Source organism: Morone saxatilis, unplaced genomic scaffold (assembly GCF_004916995.1).
Source record: "Morone saxatilis isolate NCDOM2014 unplaced genomic scaffold, NCSU_SB_2.0 Contig4, whole genome shotgun sequence".
NCBI classification, from domain to species: Eukaryota; Metazoa; Chordata; class Actinopteri; family Moronidae; genus Morone; species Morone saxatilis.
The window spans coordinates 8,570,560-8,586,706 of record NW_023339984.1 but is presented as its reverse complement, the minus strand read 5'-3'; the positions used below and the strand labels follow the sequence as shown (position 1 = coordinate 8,586,706).

Sequence of the window (16,147 nt, the reverse complement as noted above, 5' to 3'; positions counted from 1 at the left end):
TGTAAGCAGGGCCTATCGGTTTTTGTGTTAAGTGTGTGTGTGAAGTGAGAAACTGAGGAAGAGGGGGTGGTGGGGTGGCGCTGGGGGGTGGGGGGGGACGCTGCCGGCAGGCCAAACACTATCATCCAGCGGAGGCCCACCAAGTAACACTCTGGCAAGGCGCAAACATCCTCCCTCAATCCCGGAATTGCAATCCCAGGCTCATCCACAGGAGGCACGCTGACGGCCCTGGTGGCCTCCATTAAGTATGGAGAGGGTCTGGCTGGAGGTGGTAGACGGGAAGCTGTGTGTGTGTGTGTCGGTGTGTGACGGGATGCGGGGAAGGGGGAGGGCTTTCGCTGGCATACAACTGAGATGACCCGGATGGGAAATAGAAGATAGGGGAGGTGGGGACAACAGAACCGCGGGCAGCAACCACACGAGGGTTTGTAGAAACAACAATCGACAAACAGGACAGCCGTGACGAGAAGGGGCTCGGTCGCGTGAAGGTGTTGGTCGACTTAAGGGGCGGGGGCGAGGCGGGGGGGGGGTTGTTCAAGGAGCAACAGACTAGAGGCGAAGAGAAATGGAAGCCAGCTGCGCTTTTGCATGATTACAGCGAAAACATCATTTGCATCAGGGAATGGAATCCAAACACGCTCGGTAGATACGTATGGTTACCGACCAAAAAAAAAAAAAGCCCTCCTTGTCGCTGGCGGCTGAAATTAAAGGCTTACCGCTGATGTCCCACACATTTGCATATGAAGATGAGTACCTATCGTGAATAATTTTCATAAACATCCCATTGCACACGGAGAACAAGCCCAATTGGCCCGTGTGAATGCTCTTCATTACTGTTTGTGCACTTGATCTGGGTTCCATTGCGTATTCATGACACGTGATGACACGTTTTCAGCTCGCTGGGGATAGAAACTGTACAATACCTTGGCGTTAGAAGGAGTGCGATTCTCGAGTGTTCTCCTCACAAATCCTGCGTATCACATTCCAGATAATAAAACCATGTTCTGCCCTGTGAGGAAACAGAGAGAGGAAGGAGGTTAGGAGACAGAACAGGATAGTCTTGCGTCAGTACAACACTGCAGCACTTATTCTTTCAAAATAGGTGACAGGGGACATAATTAAAAAAGTCCAGCAGGGGAAACTTTTAATGTCTGCCAACATGACTTTAAGTCACTGTTAACTGGGCACATCCAGGACGTGGATTTACTTTGAAAAAATAAAAACATAAACCCCTGAAAATAATTACTTTTCAATGCCAGAAGTGTTAGGTTGTCACAGTCGCATCACACAACTCTATATTTCCGTCTCTTCTGGGTCGACCATCATTAAGTGGCATCTTCATAAATTTTTCAGCTGTTGTCTGGTTCCCACACTGGTGATAGAGGCGGATTGCCGCTGTATGAAGTGCTATTCAGGTCACATCAGCTTTTAATGGCTGATTTATTAGGGCCCAACAGGGCTTGGTGATGGGCTGCAGGACAAAGAGCCTGTTTTAAACTGCATTAACACTCCGCAGTAAATATCCCATACAGCATTAGCATTTTGATGACTGCCTCCCCCAGTCACCTTTTGCGCCGTCTCATTTTCCCCTCGCACACATTTTGCTCTCCTGCTCTGCCTCTTCCCCTTTGTATCGATCCATCTTTCGCATGTGCCGCTTCCCCGCTTTTAGCCTTCGCGTCGTTACATTTTTCACTCATCATATTCAATATGAATCCTTTTGTCGGGCTGATATCAGCGTGCACAGGTGAAGTGGTTGTGTTTAATTATTGCTGAATTAATGAGCGGCATTAACAGTTTCGCAGAGGTAAATTCAAATTGTATTCAAATTGAAAAGCTTGTTTCTTCTTCACCTTCAGTGCTGACAAACATGTCACCTTACTCCCTCTTCTTATTGTGATGCAAACTAACTTTACATGATTTCTAATTAAATATCACCTGCTATAAAAGTGATGAGCACCAAAGCTTTTGTTAATTAAGGTGTCTATAGCAGGTTAAGGTCTTGAATAATAAGCCGAAATGAAAAAGGATTAATCAGTGGTACTGTGTTTACTATGCAAATTAGGTAGATATTGGATTAGACAGAATTAAAGAATTCTTTTTTTACTCATACCAATTTGGGTTGTATGTCACATGTCAACATATCTTTTAGCAGCACTGGCACATGCTTTAAAAATTATTAACAAAGCACAGTTTGAAAATAGAAAAAAAATTAAATTGAATATCGTAGCTGTCATCAGGTTTGATAGTGTGCATGTGTCACTGATCGAAAACACGCTGAGAAAAATGGTTCTTTTTTTAATTTTTTTTCAAACTGTGCAGAGATGCCACAAAAGAAAGGAGGGGGAAAAAATCTCAATTATATTGCCAAACTTCCAAATATCATCTGGGCACAATGGCCGACCGGGCTTGGCTTCTGAACAAGTGTCGGGTACGTGCTGCATCAAACCTGCTGTTCATTATGTTTGATCAAATTTGAGACTTTGGCGGAGAAAGCAGATGCCACAGGTCAATTCAGCTGAACCGCTGAAGCTAGTTTGGTCAACAGAGCATCTGCCAGTCATTTAGCAAGCCTGGAAGTGTTTGGAAAGGAACACAATCACACCATATTGCAGCAATCCTAACCCGCAAACTGATGCACAAAAGGAGAGAGCGAGTTCACAGACAACAGAAAATAAAAATTATATTCCGGACAGTTTAATGGTCCGTAGTTGGCTTTCATCATCAGCTTACACTGGATCCAGACAGCTAGACACATTTACCGTAATTGTAGCAATTGTAAAAGTCTTTAATTTTACATATTTACCTCTTATAAAACTCATATTCACTGCTTTTCTCCCTGATCTTCCTCATTGAGCAGAAACACTGTCAGAGCCCAATTCCAACCTGCTCTCTTATAATCATCTGTGTTAAAGAACTGGCAGTAGTTGAGAACTGAAAATTCCCAAATATCTTCAAAGGGTCTTGGACCAGAGAAATGTGCACCAGGCTGTTCCAGGCACTCACGGTAATCCTGTACCATTACTACTAGGATGTTCATTCCAAAGATATGCAATTCTATTGAAGTACAAGGCATGGATGACCCAATGTGACACAGTGAGAGATAGCTGCTTATTAATGGAAGGTTGCTCATTAATGAAAGCATCACTGTTTCAGGACTGTGCTGAGTTCACACTCCAACACCACGCAGTTTTTCCAAGCAATATCGCAATTGCATTTTAAATGAGTTTCTATAAATCTAACTATCTAACTAACTGGCCTGTATTTGTTTTGAACAAGATGTGAGTGCACCAAGCACAATCACAAATCTATCTTGTCTGTACGTGAATAAAATCCGATAATGTAATGACAGAAGAATTATATAATACATTTATCATCCAGCCACTTGGAGAAAAGTCAAGTTAGAAGTAAACTTGGCTAGTTTTATATAGAAAAACTCAAATTTCTAAGTACTTAGCATTACTCAAAAATATTCAAATATAATCACGACTTTCAAAATTTACAGGTGCAGCTGTATAGTTGGCTAATCATGGTAATAATGATGAGCTGCAAGTAAGTCGTGTCCGACAATGCTTTTGATATTGGACAGGCAGCCTGAATGCTACTGTTCAGAGCTCAGCAAGCTTAAGTTATCGTTAACATCAATGTTTGCTCACATTAACGGTAGCTTCACAGACTGACAGGGCGAACTGGTTCTCGGCTAAGAGTCCTGGAAGTTTTAATTCAGCGCTTTTAAAGTGAAAGCCTAAAACAGTGATGTGTAAAAGGTTAGGTAAAGGATTCCAACAACGCATACATGTCATGTAATGCTACACTCAAAAACTACAGAAATGGAGATGATGGTGCCATTCTGTTGGTCTTTTATGAACAGGAAGAAACACAAAAATACAACAGTTTTGTCTTAAAACATCCTTGTAAGCGTCATTTGAAATAACAGCAAAAAAGAAGAATGGGTTTCATCTTCAAGAAAGGCTTGCTGGGATACCAGACCAGACGAAACTGACAGCGGGATTTTGGTTTTACATCATGTTATTAACTTTTCACTGACTGTTAAGGATATTACAGAGAGCAGAAAGTGATGTAAAAGAGTTTTGTTGGCCTGCCAAGTAAGCCAGCCATGGATCACTCGATATCTGTAAGTCAATGATTCACCATTGCAGAAAAAGCACAAAACCAGAAGGAAGTACTGCCTGTAGCAACTTTATAACATTAACACACGCACAAAAAATGTCCCTTGGAAGAATGTCTTTGGCCCTTTTCTTTGTCACATTATCTACTGTTCTCTGTTTTTCAGTTCCCATGGTGAAAGGAGCATTTTCCAAATTACAGAGTGATGAAACACAGGCTAACTATTCTGCGTTCACTTCTATGAACTTCCACCCAAATCTCATTTCACACCCTAAAAGTGATTCACTGTGGTACAGTGTGCTGGACATCATTGCTGAATGTGGTCACAAGTGCAACGGACAGTATTTCTGACCACGCCCGACAGTAATGTTGGGTGTAACAATGATTTTCTACCATAACAAAATGTAGAGTTTCATCATCCGTTTATAATGTCCATTTCAACAAACATAAAGAAAGCACTGAAACAGGGTGAAAAAGGTAAAGCTATCAGGGTGTTCACAACAGTCTGTTGTGTAATAGCAGTATTAACAATATTAAAGCTGATTAGCATTTCCTTGAAAAGCGTACAAATAAATTAGTTGACCTCAATTAGCTTACAAAGTCTCTGTTGATTATGTCAAACTGAATTCATCAAAGATGTTGGATCTAGCCATTGTTGACTCAATTTCAGATGTATAAATAAGCATAAAACAAGCAATCTAACACCTGAACAAAAGCATACAAAATAATGAGGGTATTTCTTAACTGTTTTTTCCCAACTACTAAAAAAAGGAGACAGGAGCAGGAGTGTCAACTGAAACGACGACGAATGAGAACGAGAAAGTAGACCATCATCCAAATGAAACACTTAATGTAGATGCTTTTTTTTATGTAGATGCTTAACAACAGTGGAGTAGTACCAAATAGTGCCAAGCAGAAGTGCAAAGCTAAACATGATGCAGACAAGACCACAACCAAAATCATAAATTATTTTTTCTTTTTTTGGATTGGCTGCACTTGTCGTCTGCTTCTCGACAGCCTGTCTTGACGTTGCAGCTGTTGGTTACCTCACCCTCGGGCTTCACGCTCTTTCAAGGTAGACAAATAATTCTGATGAATAGTACAGGGTCATGAATTTGACCAGCTGAAGAGAGAACAGGGCAGGACTAACAATAGCCTTTCTGCCTCAAGGCAAAGAGTTGCACATTCTAGTTTTAGGGCATTTTTTGAAATATATTAGCGGCTCTAGCAACCAGCTTATCATTGTATGTAAAAAAGGAGACAAAAGAACATATGAGAAAGCTGTGGACGCCTGCAACCGCTGTATGACTGATCCAAGTCGACAGCCTGTGGTGTGTCTCTATAAAAGCATTTACTGAGGCACGGCACCGTGGCCTGCCGAAAGCTCATCAAAGAGTGGCTTATTTTATCAGCCAAGTGGAAAATGTGCTGAGAAAGAAAGGGCGAGGCAATAGTGAGGAAGTCAGCGAGAGTAACTAAGCTATTGTGCCCATCGCTGACCCAAACACCAGCGTTACAGTAGTCACGGCTGCCTCACAACAAAAGCCCTAATCGGCGGAGCAGGGCTTTAAATTAAATGACCCTGTGGTTGTGACACTGTAACCGACAAGCCGGCCTGTGCATGCTGAAGCCAAAGGTAAAGGAGATATGGCTAATGAACACAAAATGTATTGAAATTTGCGGCATCTGTTACAAGTAGAGTCAGCCTTGAGTAACCTATATACTCCTGTGTGAAGTGTGCAATATGCGCCGTTACTGGTACTTATTCGACTACTTGAAGCTCTTTCATAGATTATGCAGACTTTCAAATGAGCTGCTCTCAGAGACAGAAATAACCAGGCTTCATAAAGACTTACTTTGCGCCCTCAGGTAAACCGCACTTCTAGTATAACGTACCGTGACTTTCACCTAGTGTAACTATTACACCTCTCGCGCTGTGAGAAAGAGCCTGCATATATTTAGTGTTTTAATCCAGCCGATGTTGTGAAAAAGGTAAAAGGCAAAAAGGAGAACAATTCATCACTGTAGCAAGGTGTGAAGTACAAACAAGCCCTCTTTTCATTTAAAGGAAAATTGGACAAATTACATTACACTGCTACTATCGGTTAGGTAATCATATCCTGTTAGGGACTGCTCATTCGGAAGGGAGGAACAGCTTACCAACCAAAGTCAATGGGCAGCATTTATAATGCATGGGCAGCATCCTTACCCCCAAGGGTCACATTAAATTCAGAGAAGCTGATAACAATTGACTGAGGTTGCTGGCGACTGCAGGAAGATTATGTATACTTACATGTCTGCTCTCTCTTTTTTAGTCTCACTCAAACTCTGCCCCGTACCTTTCTTAATACCCGCTTGTCTCGTGTCGTGATTCTTTCTCCCTTCATCTGTCATTATCTTGTGTTTTACTTGGTTTGCATACTGATGAGAAGAAGGTGATGAGGGACGTACAACACCAAACACTACGGTCCTTCCCTGAAGACTTCCTTATACACGGGCCCTAATTGGCCTTAATTGGAAAGAAATTGGAACCTTGGGATATGAGTCTGCAGGTTAGTATGAACTGTATGCATGAGCGTGTTCATGTTTGCGTCTATTTGTGTGCGTCTGTGAAACACACAAAAGATCGAGGTGATGAACACACACAGCCTCCGGAATAATGCATTCAGCTTAAGTGGTACACAGCACCACCCTTTTAAATATTTATTCGTGGGTGTATGCAAGCTCATGTGTTTGAATATTTATGTAAATATCATGTTTTTGTAGTCCTCGGGCCCTAGATTGCTTCTTAAGCCAGAACGAGATTTCGGTTATCACATGATCTCACCAGCAATCCCAGCTCAGAGCCGATTCTTAAAAGGCTTTATGTCTGCGGCGCCCAATACTAAATGCATGAAATGTATGTCAAAAATAAGCTGTCAAAACACCATACATTCACATGGAAATATTCCCTTCTCCTGGGGCCAGGGCGCTGTTTACCTTAGCAGGGGAATATCATTATGATAATCACGCTTGTCATACATACATATTCCTACCACGATGACCAACCTTGCAGCAGAACATAAAAGTCAATAGAGGGGAAAATTGTATGGGTGACACTTGTGGAACTTGACACCATAGGTCCTTCATGAGGGTGCACGTTGTGTGCATGTACAATCAGCCATTTAGCATTTATCTGTGATGGTAATGCCACACGTGGGGGCACATTTGTTCTGTGGAGAGTTACCGGCCTAGGCCATTAGGAGACGCTCTGAGAGACAGAGAGGACGTACTTGAGATGAGTGCTGCAAGACATCAAAAAAGAGGATTACCTGCAATGGGTAGGGAATTATAGTGTGCTCTGAAAAGGCGCCATGCCACAGAAAATAATGTTTATGAAGCCAGGTCTGCAACTTATTTATTTGCATTCTCTCCAATATTTTTCTGATAAACCAAGCAGTTCTTTAGTCTGTAAAATGCCAGAAAATAGGGACAAATGCCAGTTGAAAGTTCTCAAGCCCAAGGCTTTTTTTTTGGCTGAAAGACTCAAGGGGATTTGGTTTATAATGATATAAAAAAAAAGAGCAAAGCTACAGACATTGGAAAAGCTGCAGCCTACAAATAGTTATTTTCCTTTAATAACATTAGTTTAAATGAGTTAGGGCTCCAACTGACAATCATTTTCATTATAGCTTTAATGTGACAATCTTTTTTTTTAAATGGGTTGATTATTTGGTGTATGAAATGTAATAAAATAATGAAAAATGATTGACCATTATAACAATAATAATTTCCCCGAGTCCAAAATGACATCTTGATTTCTTGTTTTCTCTGACCAATGGTCCAAAACCCAAAGACATTCATTTTGCTACAATAGAAGACTAAGAAAACCATTTAAGAAGCTTTAACTAGATGGGGGCATTTTTTGAAAATGACTTCAACAATTAATCAATAATTAAAATTATTGTAATTTTTTTTCAACTAACAGTTCCAGCTCTGAAACTGATCTAAAATTGGTCCTGACCGCTTTTCCTTTAATCATTTCGGCACTAATGTAAACCACACATACTTTCTATATGGAAGGAAAGGACGCTATGTCCCCCAGTAGTTCCCCTCTCAACTCAAAACCAGAAAACCTGCAACTGATTGAAGCAGTGGATCGTATTACAGGTAGTTTAGTTCTGAATCCTGTTTCCATGTGCAAGCGTGTGCACCTCAACCAACCGTCTGTGCCCTTGCCCTCCCCACCCTGACAAATATGGAACTTGACCCTTTCTGAATTCTGAAGCCGACCTACACACTGAGTATAACCTTAGCATAGGCAAGGGGGAGTGAGGTGTGTTTCCAATAAAGTCAAGTCTTTGAGTGTGTGTGTGTGTGTGTGTGTGTGAGAGAGAGAAAGTGTGCATGCTCGTTGTTTATGTGAAATTCAATTGTGTATGTCTCTGAGTATACCTGTGTATTTGAGATCTGAGTAGCCACAAGTGTTTATTTCTTTATATATGACTCCTTTTAGGTGTGTGTATGTGTGTTTGCATGGGTGTGCAAGGGTTCAATAACCATGTGTGCAGCAGGGGGCTCTGGAGTGTCTCAGCACCCAAGGCGCCAAGGACATGGCTTGACAGGTGTGTGTGGAGGACCTAGTGGTCTGCAGAGCAGCAGCGGGCAACAGCACAATGTGCCCATTCAGGCCTGGAAGGAGACAACCGAGATATCACAGGACCCCTGTGAGGAGGGGGCGGTCATCTGGGGGCATGTCAACCTTTCACTCTGACTACAAAGAAAGACTATAACTGCATCAACACAGTAATGGGCTGTGTGACCCCATGCTGGGTAGCTGTCCACTGGTATGTGACAGATTTAGGTTGTCTTCAATATCTACTGTAGACAGATTCTGCTGAGATAACGTTGACTATGTTGAGGCAAAAAAGTGGGTTTTATAGGCCTCAATAGGTGAATAGTTGACAATAGCAGTGACATATAGGCTAAAAGTGGAAAGGCTTGGAAGACTTTACTCAGAATAAATGATTATGGAGTTATATACTCCACTCTATCATGTAGCAGAGTCTACATAGTTCTGCAGAGTTTTATTCCATTTATCACCAGTATGTGCCAGATCTGTCAAAGAAAAGCAAGCCACTGAAAGGAGAAACAATACATTTTACCTTTTCTAAACATCACCGAAAACCAATTTCCTCCAATCATTCTGCAAAAATTAAAAATTCCAAAAACAAATGTAACTGGTTTGATTAATTTGGTATTCATTCCCCTTTACAAGAACGAACAAAGTGACCATTGAGGTGGGAACAGTTTTTTATAATCTCTCAAATTAATAACTAGTGATGCGAAGAAATCTGCCAATTTCAGTCATTTAAATACTAAGACACGCATGTGAATTATGGTTTCAAATCCGATCCAATGCATACGAAAGCGCACACACGTATACTCAGACACTCTCACAGCCAGTCCAAAAGAACTCGCATGACAAATCATTGTGATACACAAGCTAATGGCAGGATGTGACAGAAATGGCCAGTGTCTGGAAGAATTACATGGCTGTGTGGTCCATACGTCCCTAACGCACATCTGACGAGAGCTTTTAAAACACACACAATGCCACCAGCACCGCTATCCATGCAGAAAATTGGACAGCCATCCTTCAGCGCTGACATAAATCTGTGGGGTAGCAACACGCATCGGAGAGCAATATAGTATAGAACTAGTCTCTGCTGAAACCAAAAAGTAATTGAATCGAGGATGAATATAGACAGGGTGGGATGAGAGTTGAAGGAAAACATGTCGCATGAATTTGATGCTCTGCAAGAGAGCAGGAAGGACAAGTCTGCTCACAAGGGATAAGCAACAAATAATCACTGAAGAACGAAACTGCAGAAAATTGTGAAATAACTGGAATTACCAAAAGTTTTGTGGTCAGGGTTGTTGCCTGTGATAGTGAAGAAAGAAGCCTTGGTGATTGTTCACCAACCTTAACCTCATCCTCTCCCTTTCAATAAGAATTCCTCTGCTATATCCAGTTCCACAACATATCCAACATGAGCAAGATAACCTTAACCTACATAGGCTGGTGCCATATACTAACACACCAGAGGTCTCGGCAGCAGCAACCCCCGAGTCCCAAGGCTATCTGTCCACTAAATCACATTTGTAGTCATATTAAACACATAGCCCTGAGGAGAGTAAAAGCTCAGCAAAGAATGATAGGCATCTTTCTATCACTGAAAACCTGCACTGCATTATTCCATGCTAGTGGCTGATGTGATAGCATGTGGCTATCGACTGCTTTAATGTGACAATATGGGCTGAAGAGACGTTTTCAATTCTTCTTGAGCACAGCGAGAGATAAGGGCCATGTTCTCATCAGGTCACCTGCAATGAGCAAATGTGGCTGAACTGAATGAATGGGAATAGGAACAGTATCTTGCCTCGTTAACGCATGGCTACAATGTGAGGAAAAATGGTGTGTTTATGCTTGGAATTATAAGAAGGGGCGGCACAAAAACAGAGAGAAATGAAACGCTTGGATGTTCTACAGTAGGTGCATTTGCCAGCGGTATAAAGAAGAAGGTATGGATAACCTTTACGCTACACTCTGAAAGCACCTCTAAAGCCCCCCTAAAGTCTCCCAAATCTCACCTCCAACGTCCAACTGTCACCAGAAATGTTACATTTTGTCGTCTAAACAGGGCTATGACTAATGAAAAAAAGGTGGGGGGCAGTGGGAGAGGATATCAGAAACAATCATAATGGTGAGCAGCAGTGTGCTGTGGTTACCAATGCTCTACTAAAAGGATCTTTGAAGCAGCAAGCATATTCTCCACATTCCCCTGCTGGTACTGTCTAATTGGGCACGTTGCAAGTACAAGAGAGTCACCGCCACAACTGTCTAACCTTTAGCCCAGTATCCTAGGAATTATGACCATATTAGACAATTCCTCACCCCAAGATTTACACTTATCATTAGTAGTACTAGTAAAGTAGAGTAGAGTTTTAATAGCAAAAATAACAATACCATTAAATTAAATTAAAATGTTTAATTACACTAATATGAGAGAATTTTATTTTATTTTTTTAAATACTAACAGGGTAGAATTCAATACCATAGATAGTAAAGTGGAAACAGATATGCAATTGACAATTGTCTTTTTATTGACTACATTCTTTCCCTTATAATAAGTGTTTTAATTGGCTAAACCATAATTTATTTCCTATAACCACAATCGTTCTCTAATCTTAACCATATCGTAGCTGTAGAAAGCAATTTGATTGGAAAAAAAACATACGTTAATGTAAATGTTCTTGTCTAGCAATAGGAATGGTCCAATTCCACACCCTGTTCCATTGTGTTTAAGTAGGCTTATGACTATGCACTGGGGTTCATATTGTCACTTGACTTGGTGAAATGGACAAGTGGCTCCTGAATTTGGTATCAGTTCCCAGAGAAGTAAGAGTGATCCCTCTGACCTTCTTGCTTTTTACCTGTTATGGTTTGGCATGTTGTTTTTGTTAGGTCATCTAGGAATCAGGTAGGGGGAGTCAAATTTATTTTAACTGGGCATAATAATTCATTCCAGCTCTCCAGTGAAGGTAACATTATATCGGGGCAACAAATGGCAAACCTTTCCACAAGTCTCAGAAACTATATATGGTGACAGTCAGTATATTTTCTGGTTTCTGTTACTTGGGTCATGTATAGGTCGGGAATGAGATTTTAGAATGAGGTTCGCAGGTCATGAGATTGGTTCAGCATATTTTGCATGCCATTAAAATTGTATATGGGTAATGGGTACGAAAACAAACTGCCGGTGCATGGTAACAGACACAAGGAGACAGATGGCTGCCGGAGTGGGGTTTCTTATGCATGACGAATTGTCGCATCTGCTGGTGTGACTGTGCAAAGCACGCGGTCAGGGGAAGTTCTCAAGAAAACAGGAGGAAGCGTCATCTAAAAAAACAAGCAAACAAAAGCCAGGCTGTCATCTTTTTTAAAAGTAACTGATCTTTTTATAGTCTAGAGTCATCTGCAGAAGACGATTCGGGCAGGAATCCTGCGGGGACCTGAGGGCAATCAAGGTGGACGTCACTCTCCCGATACCCAGGTGAGGTGACATTCTGCCAAAATAAAGGCTTAAGATTACTGGAAACAGCGCCTGAAATGGGCATAAATCCTTAGGGGAAAGCTGTAGAAAGAGCTCAAAGGATCCATCAACAGGCCTTGCCACACCTTGTCATCCAAGTTACAAAAATCCACACCAAAGGTTGGCCGAAGTTTGTCAGATGTGAAAACAGATCACAAAGACCATCAAAACTCTATCAAGGTAAAGTGCTTGTGTGGCCTCTTTCCAGACCTGCCTGAGTTCCTTTTCAATTCAATGGCATTTCCTAATTAGATAAGAAGGATGGTTTGATGTACATGCTCTCATTGTATTAAAAATAAAGCAGAAAAAAAGGGGGCCATGCATCGAGCCCCCCTCGTTTGCCTGCAGTGCAGCGATAGGGAAGGTTACAATTGTCTCTCCCTCGCTCTCCAGTGCGTCCACAGATGCAGAGAAAAATCGATGCACAAAAAGCACTTCATTCCTGCTCAATTTCATCCTTTACTGCCAGTATAATTAAAAGTGGCTTCTACAGACTTTCCAATCCAAATTTTCCCATCAGCTGGAGGTGGCCTGCTCAAAGTCATCCATGCTGAATTCGGTGGAAAATACTTCTCTTGGGACTGTTATGGCATCATGTATGCAGGACTCATGTTGATTGTATGGAAGGTCGGGTTATTGACAACCTATCTGAGGCAATCCACTAGATGAGCACGTCCACTTTGTTTGCAGTAATAGATACTGTACAGCAGGAAACAACCAAGCCGACAAGGGGAAAAGTGGTGGAGGCACTTAATTGAAGATTTCATGGGGCCATGTTTAATTATTGTATTATTAGAATTTGATTTGTCCCCCTCAAACATACAATCAAAAACTAGGAAATTGTCTGACTGGAGGAATTGGCAAAAAAACAAAAAAAAACAAGTTGTTTATCCCTGCTTAATTTCCATTTCTACAAGTAACAAAGATTTTCAATCACTATTACAAATTATTTCCAAAGACCACAGCTTCCTGCACTGATAACACCAGCTGAGAGACAGAAATTAGCAAATTACCTGTGTGTCATGGCTGCATCCAAGCTGCTGGACCAATTATTTCTGCTCTGTTGCAATTGTAAAGGCCTCTCCAGCTGTGTTTGACACAAAGCTGGCTTAGGGAGGCTTACTACTGACCAAAAACATAAACAAGATTACAGGAGCCTAACCTTTAATACAGCGCTCACGAGTGACAACAGAACCCCTGCTAAATGGACTTTTGGTCGGGAGACACCAAAAGAAGTGGTATGTCTTTCTGCGGCTTTCAATACCTCTTTGGGAGAGACTGAACTGATAAGAAATTGTAGAACAAAGCAATCCTTGTTGTCTATACCAATCAATAATGGGCTGTTCATTAGTCGAGGCTGTATAGCACACAAAAGTAACAGAAAAAGAAAGAACAATGTATTAAGAAGGAGAAATCGCAGGCACAGGTGTAATGAAACTGGATTATAGCTTACCTCCAGCATTCCACTGATGACTTCCAAGGCAATAACTACACCTACCTTATTAATCATTATGGGCAGAAATTCCATACATGGTTGACCTACACTGACCTGAGTGAGCTCATTGTCTGGTGGCATGCTGCAGTTTCCTATTTTCCATGTGGAACTAGCATGCTACTGTGTTAAGCTATTTGCTCTATGACAGCCTGACTTTTAGCTACATTTATTATGTATGAGAGGGTAAAAGGGGTCCATGAGAAGATTATAAAAGCTTAACATTTTGATGAGATTAATCTAGCTATCAATCTTTGCATGCATACAGTAGTGAACCAATTATAATATGGCAGTCGATGAACAAATAGTATTTATATCTCTGTGACTGTATGTTCTGAGCCTCTTGGAGAACCTTAAAAAAACATTAATTGGAAGCAGAATTATTCCTGCACCATTCAACTTCAGAAAATGTATTTCATGAACATGTCAAGTGCACTAGCGAGATGCGGAAGCGGGGGACTGCAACTATCAATGCAGCCTCTGTCAGAAGATAGAGTATCACTGTGGAGAACAGGAAGGGAGTGGATGTCAGTTGCCTGGAGAGGACGATCTGACATCTCAACTCCCACTGTCTGTCATTCTGTCTTCCCAATGATGTATGGATATTATACTGCACCGCTCACCCAGCAGGACCAGTCAATTCTACCATGCCCAGGAATGCTATAGGGAGACAATGGGAGACTGTGACCCTTGTTATGGAATGACAAAACTGCACGAGGGTGGAGGGGAAAGGAATGGGGCTTAAAAGGGGGAGGGTGTTTTTTTTTTTATTCAATATCACAAGCTCAGCAGTCCTGTGGTGGGGTTTGAATGATTAAACCTTGCCAACATTGCAATACAAATTCTGAAAAAAGGTAAGCTCCTCATCCCTCAGTGGCTAAAAAAGTTGGCGTTTGGTTTACTGACAACATTCCAATATATTTATAAAACAAAGCATATCAGATTTTACATTAGAAGAATTCAGTACTGCACTTGTTTCCATCATAATCTCAGGTATTTACACAGTTCACCAACCTATAGCAAGACAGAGAGAAGCTTTTTATTTCTTACATGAAGAAATATTCAAAAATAGGAATTAAAAAAATCAAACATTTAATCATTAGGGGTGTCACAATTTCGATTTTAAATCAAAATCGATCGAAATTACATCTCAATCTCAAACTTCGAACTCAAAGGTAGAATCGACGATGCAGCCACACCCCCAATGTCACGTCCAGCATGTATGCCAAGACGCAAAAACACACGTGCTGAACTGCGGCGTCAACACTCCTCTAATTTTAGGCTGCAGCCAGTTAAAAAATACACATCAACCGACCGAAATCGAAGCCCCTCTTGCTACTCTGAAATCACCAGTGTGGAAGTATTTTGTCGTTCATTCACGGTATCACGTCAATATTTACACTAACTTAGCCGGAGCGTCAACTGGAGCAAGTGAACAGATTATCTAGCTTAGAGTCCAAATTGACTTTAAGCCTATAAAATGCACATTGATACGTTTCATGGATTCCATGAACACTGAACTCGTTCTCTGTGCTGAAACAATCAAATCATCATTCTGTTTGGTTCCATTTCACTATGTTCACCTTCACTGGGTTTAAATGTTTGTTCTGTTTACAACCTCGCGGTTGGAACGGTTTCAATAACACAAGCTGTTTCAAAATAAAGCCCCCCCCGAAACCACAAACACAGAAGATGACTGTTTTAAAGCACATCATGGAGCCAATCGTAGGAAGGTGATATAAAAATCTGTGACTTATCTGAAAAAGGGACCCCTGACCGCGAACTGTGTGCGAGGGCCTGTTCATCGCTGTGCTCAGCTTTAATTCATCATTCAACTGGAGCAGAGATCGAATGAGCCGCACAGAAAATACCTAAGTGGGTGTTTACAGGAGAGCTTCACACCACATGCATCGTACTGCATTATATATCAGCAGATATATTTTATCATATGTGATCACATATACAGGGATACAATACCGATATGATACCGATATGTCTGTGACCGGCCAATATTGGCTGATTGATACATTGGTCGGGCTCTAGTGACTAACACCGTCCTCGCTGGTGACCAGTGCTGTTTCTGTTGAACTGGTCCAACTGGTCTGACTGCTGCTGATCAACACATGCAAAGATACACGGTTTCACCCTCACACACTGCTTCCTGTTTGGAGACTCACTGCTCACATTGATTGCTGTAAATAAAGGTTATTTAAGGCTCTGGCTGATCCTGTCACTATGATGAACACTATGATCAGTTAAAACATCTCCAATAATTTATTTAATAATTTACAAAAACTCTCCAGTAAGTAATTGCTGCTAATAATACGGGGGAATTATTTGATAAAGGTTATATATGCCCCCCCCTTAATTCACCCGCGTAGGGCATTTGATA

The 16,147-nt window shown here is 41.3% G+C and overlaps 1 protein-coding gene across 1 annotated transcript in view; it reads right to left on the bottom strand.

Moving 5' to 3' along the window:
• LOC118338178 (adhesion G protein-coupled receptor L3-like) overlaps positions 1 to 16,147 on the bottom strand; it is a 225,448-nt gene that overhangs the window by 182,299 nt on the left and 27,002 nt on the right. The window contains exon 4 of the mRNA XM_035675435.1: positions 924 to 1,009. The gene's annotated coding sequence lies outside the window, so the exon portion shown is untranslated. The remainder of the gene's footprint in view (positions 1 to 923; positions 1,010 to 16,147) is intronic.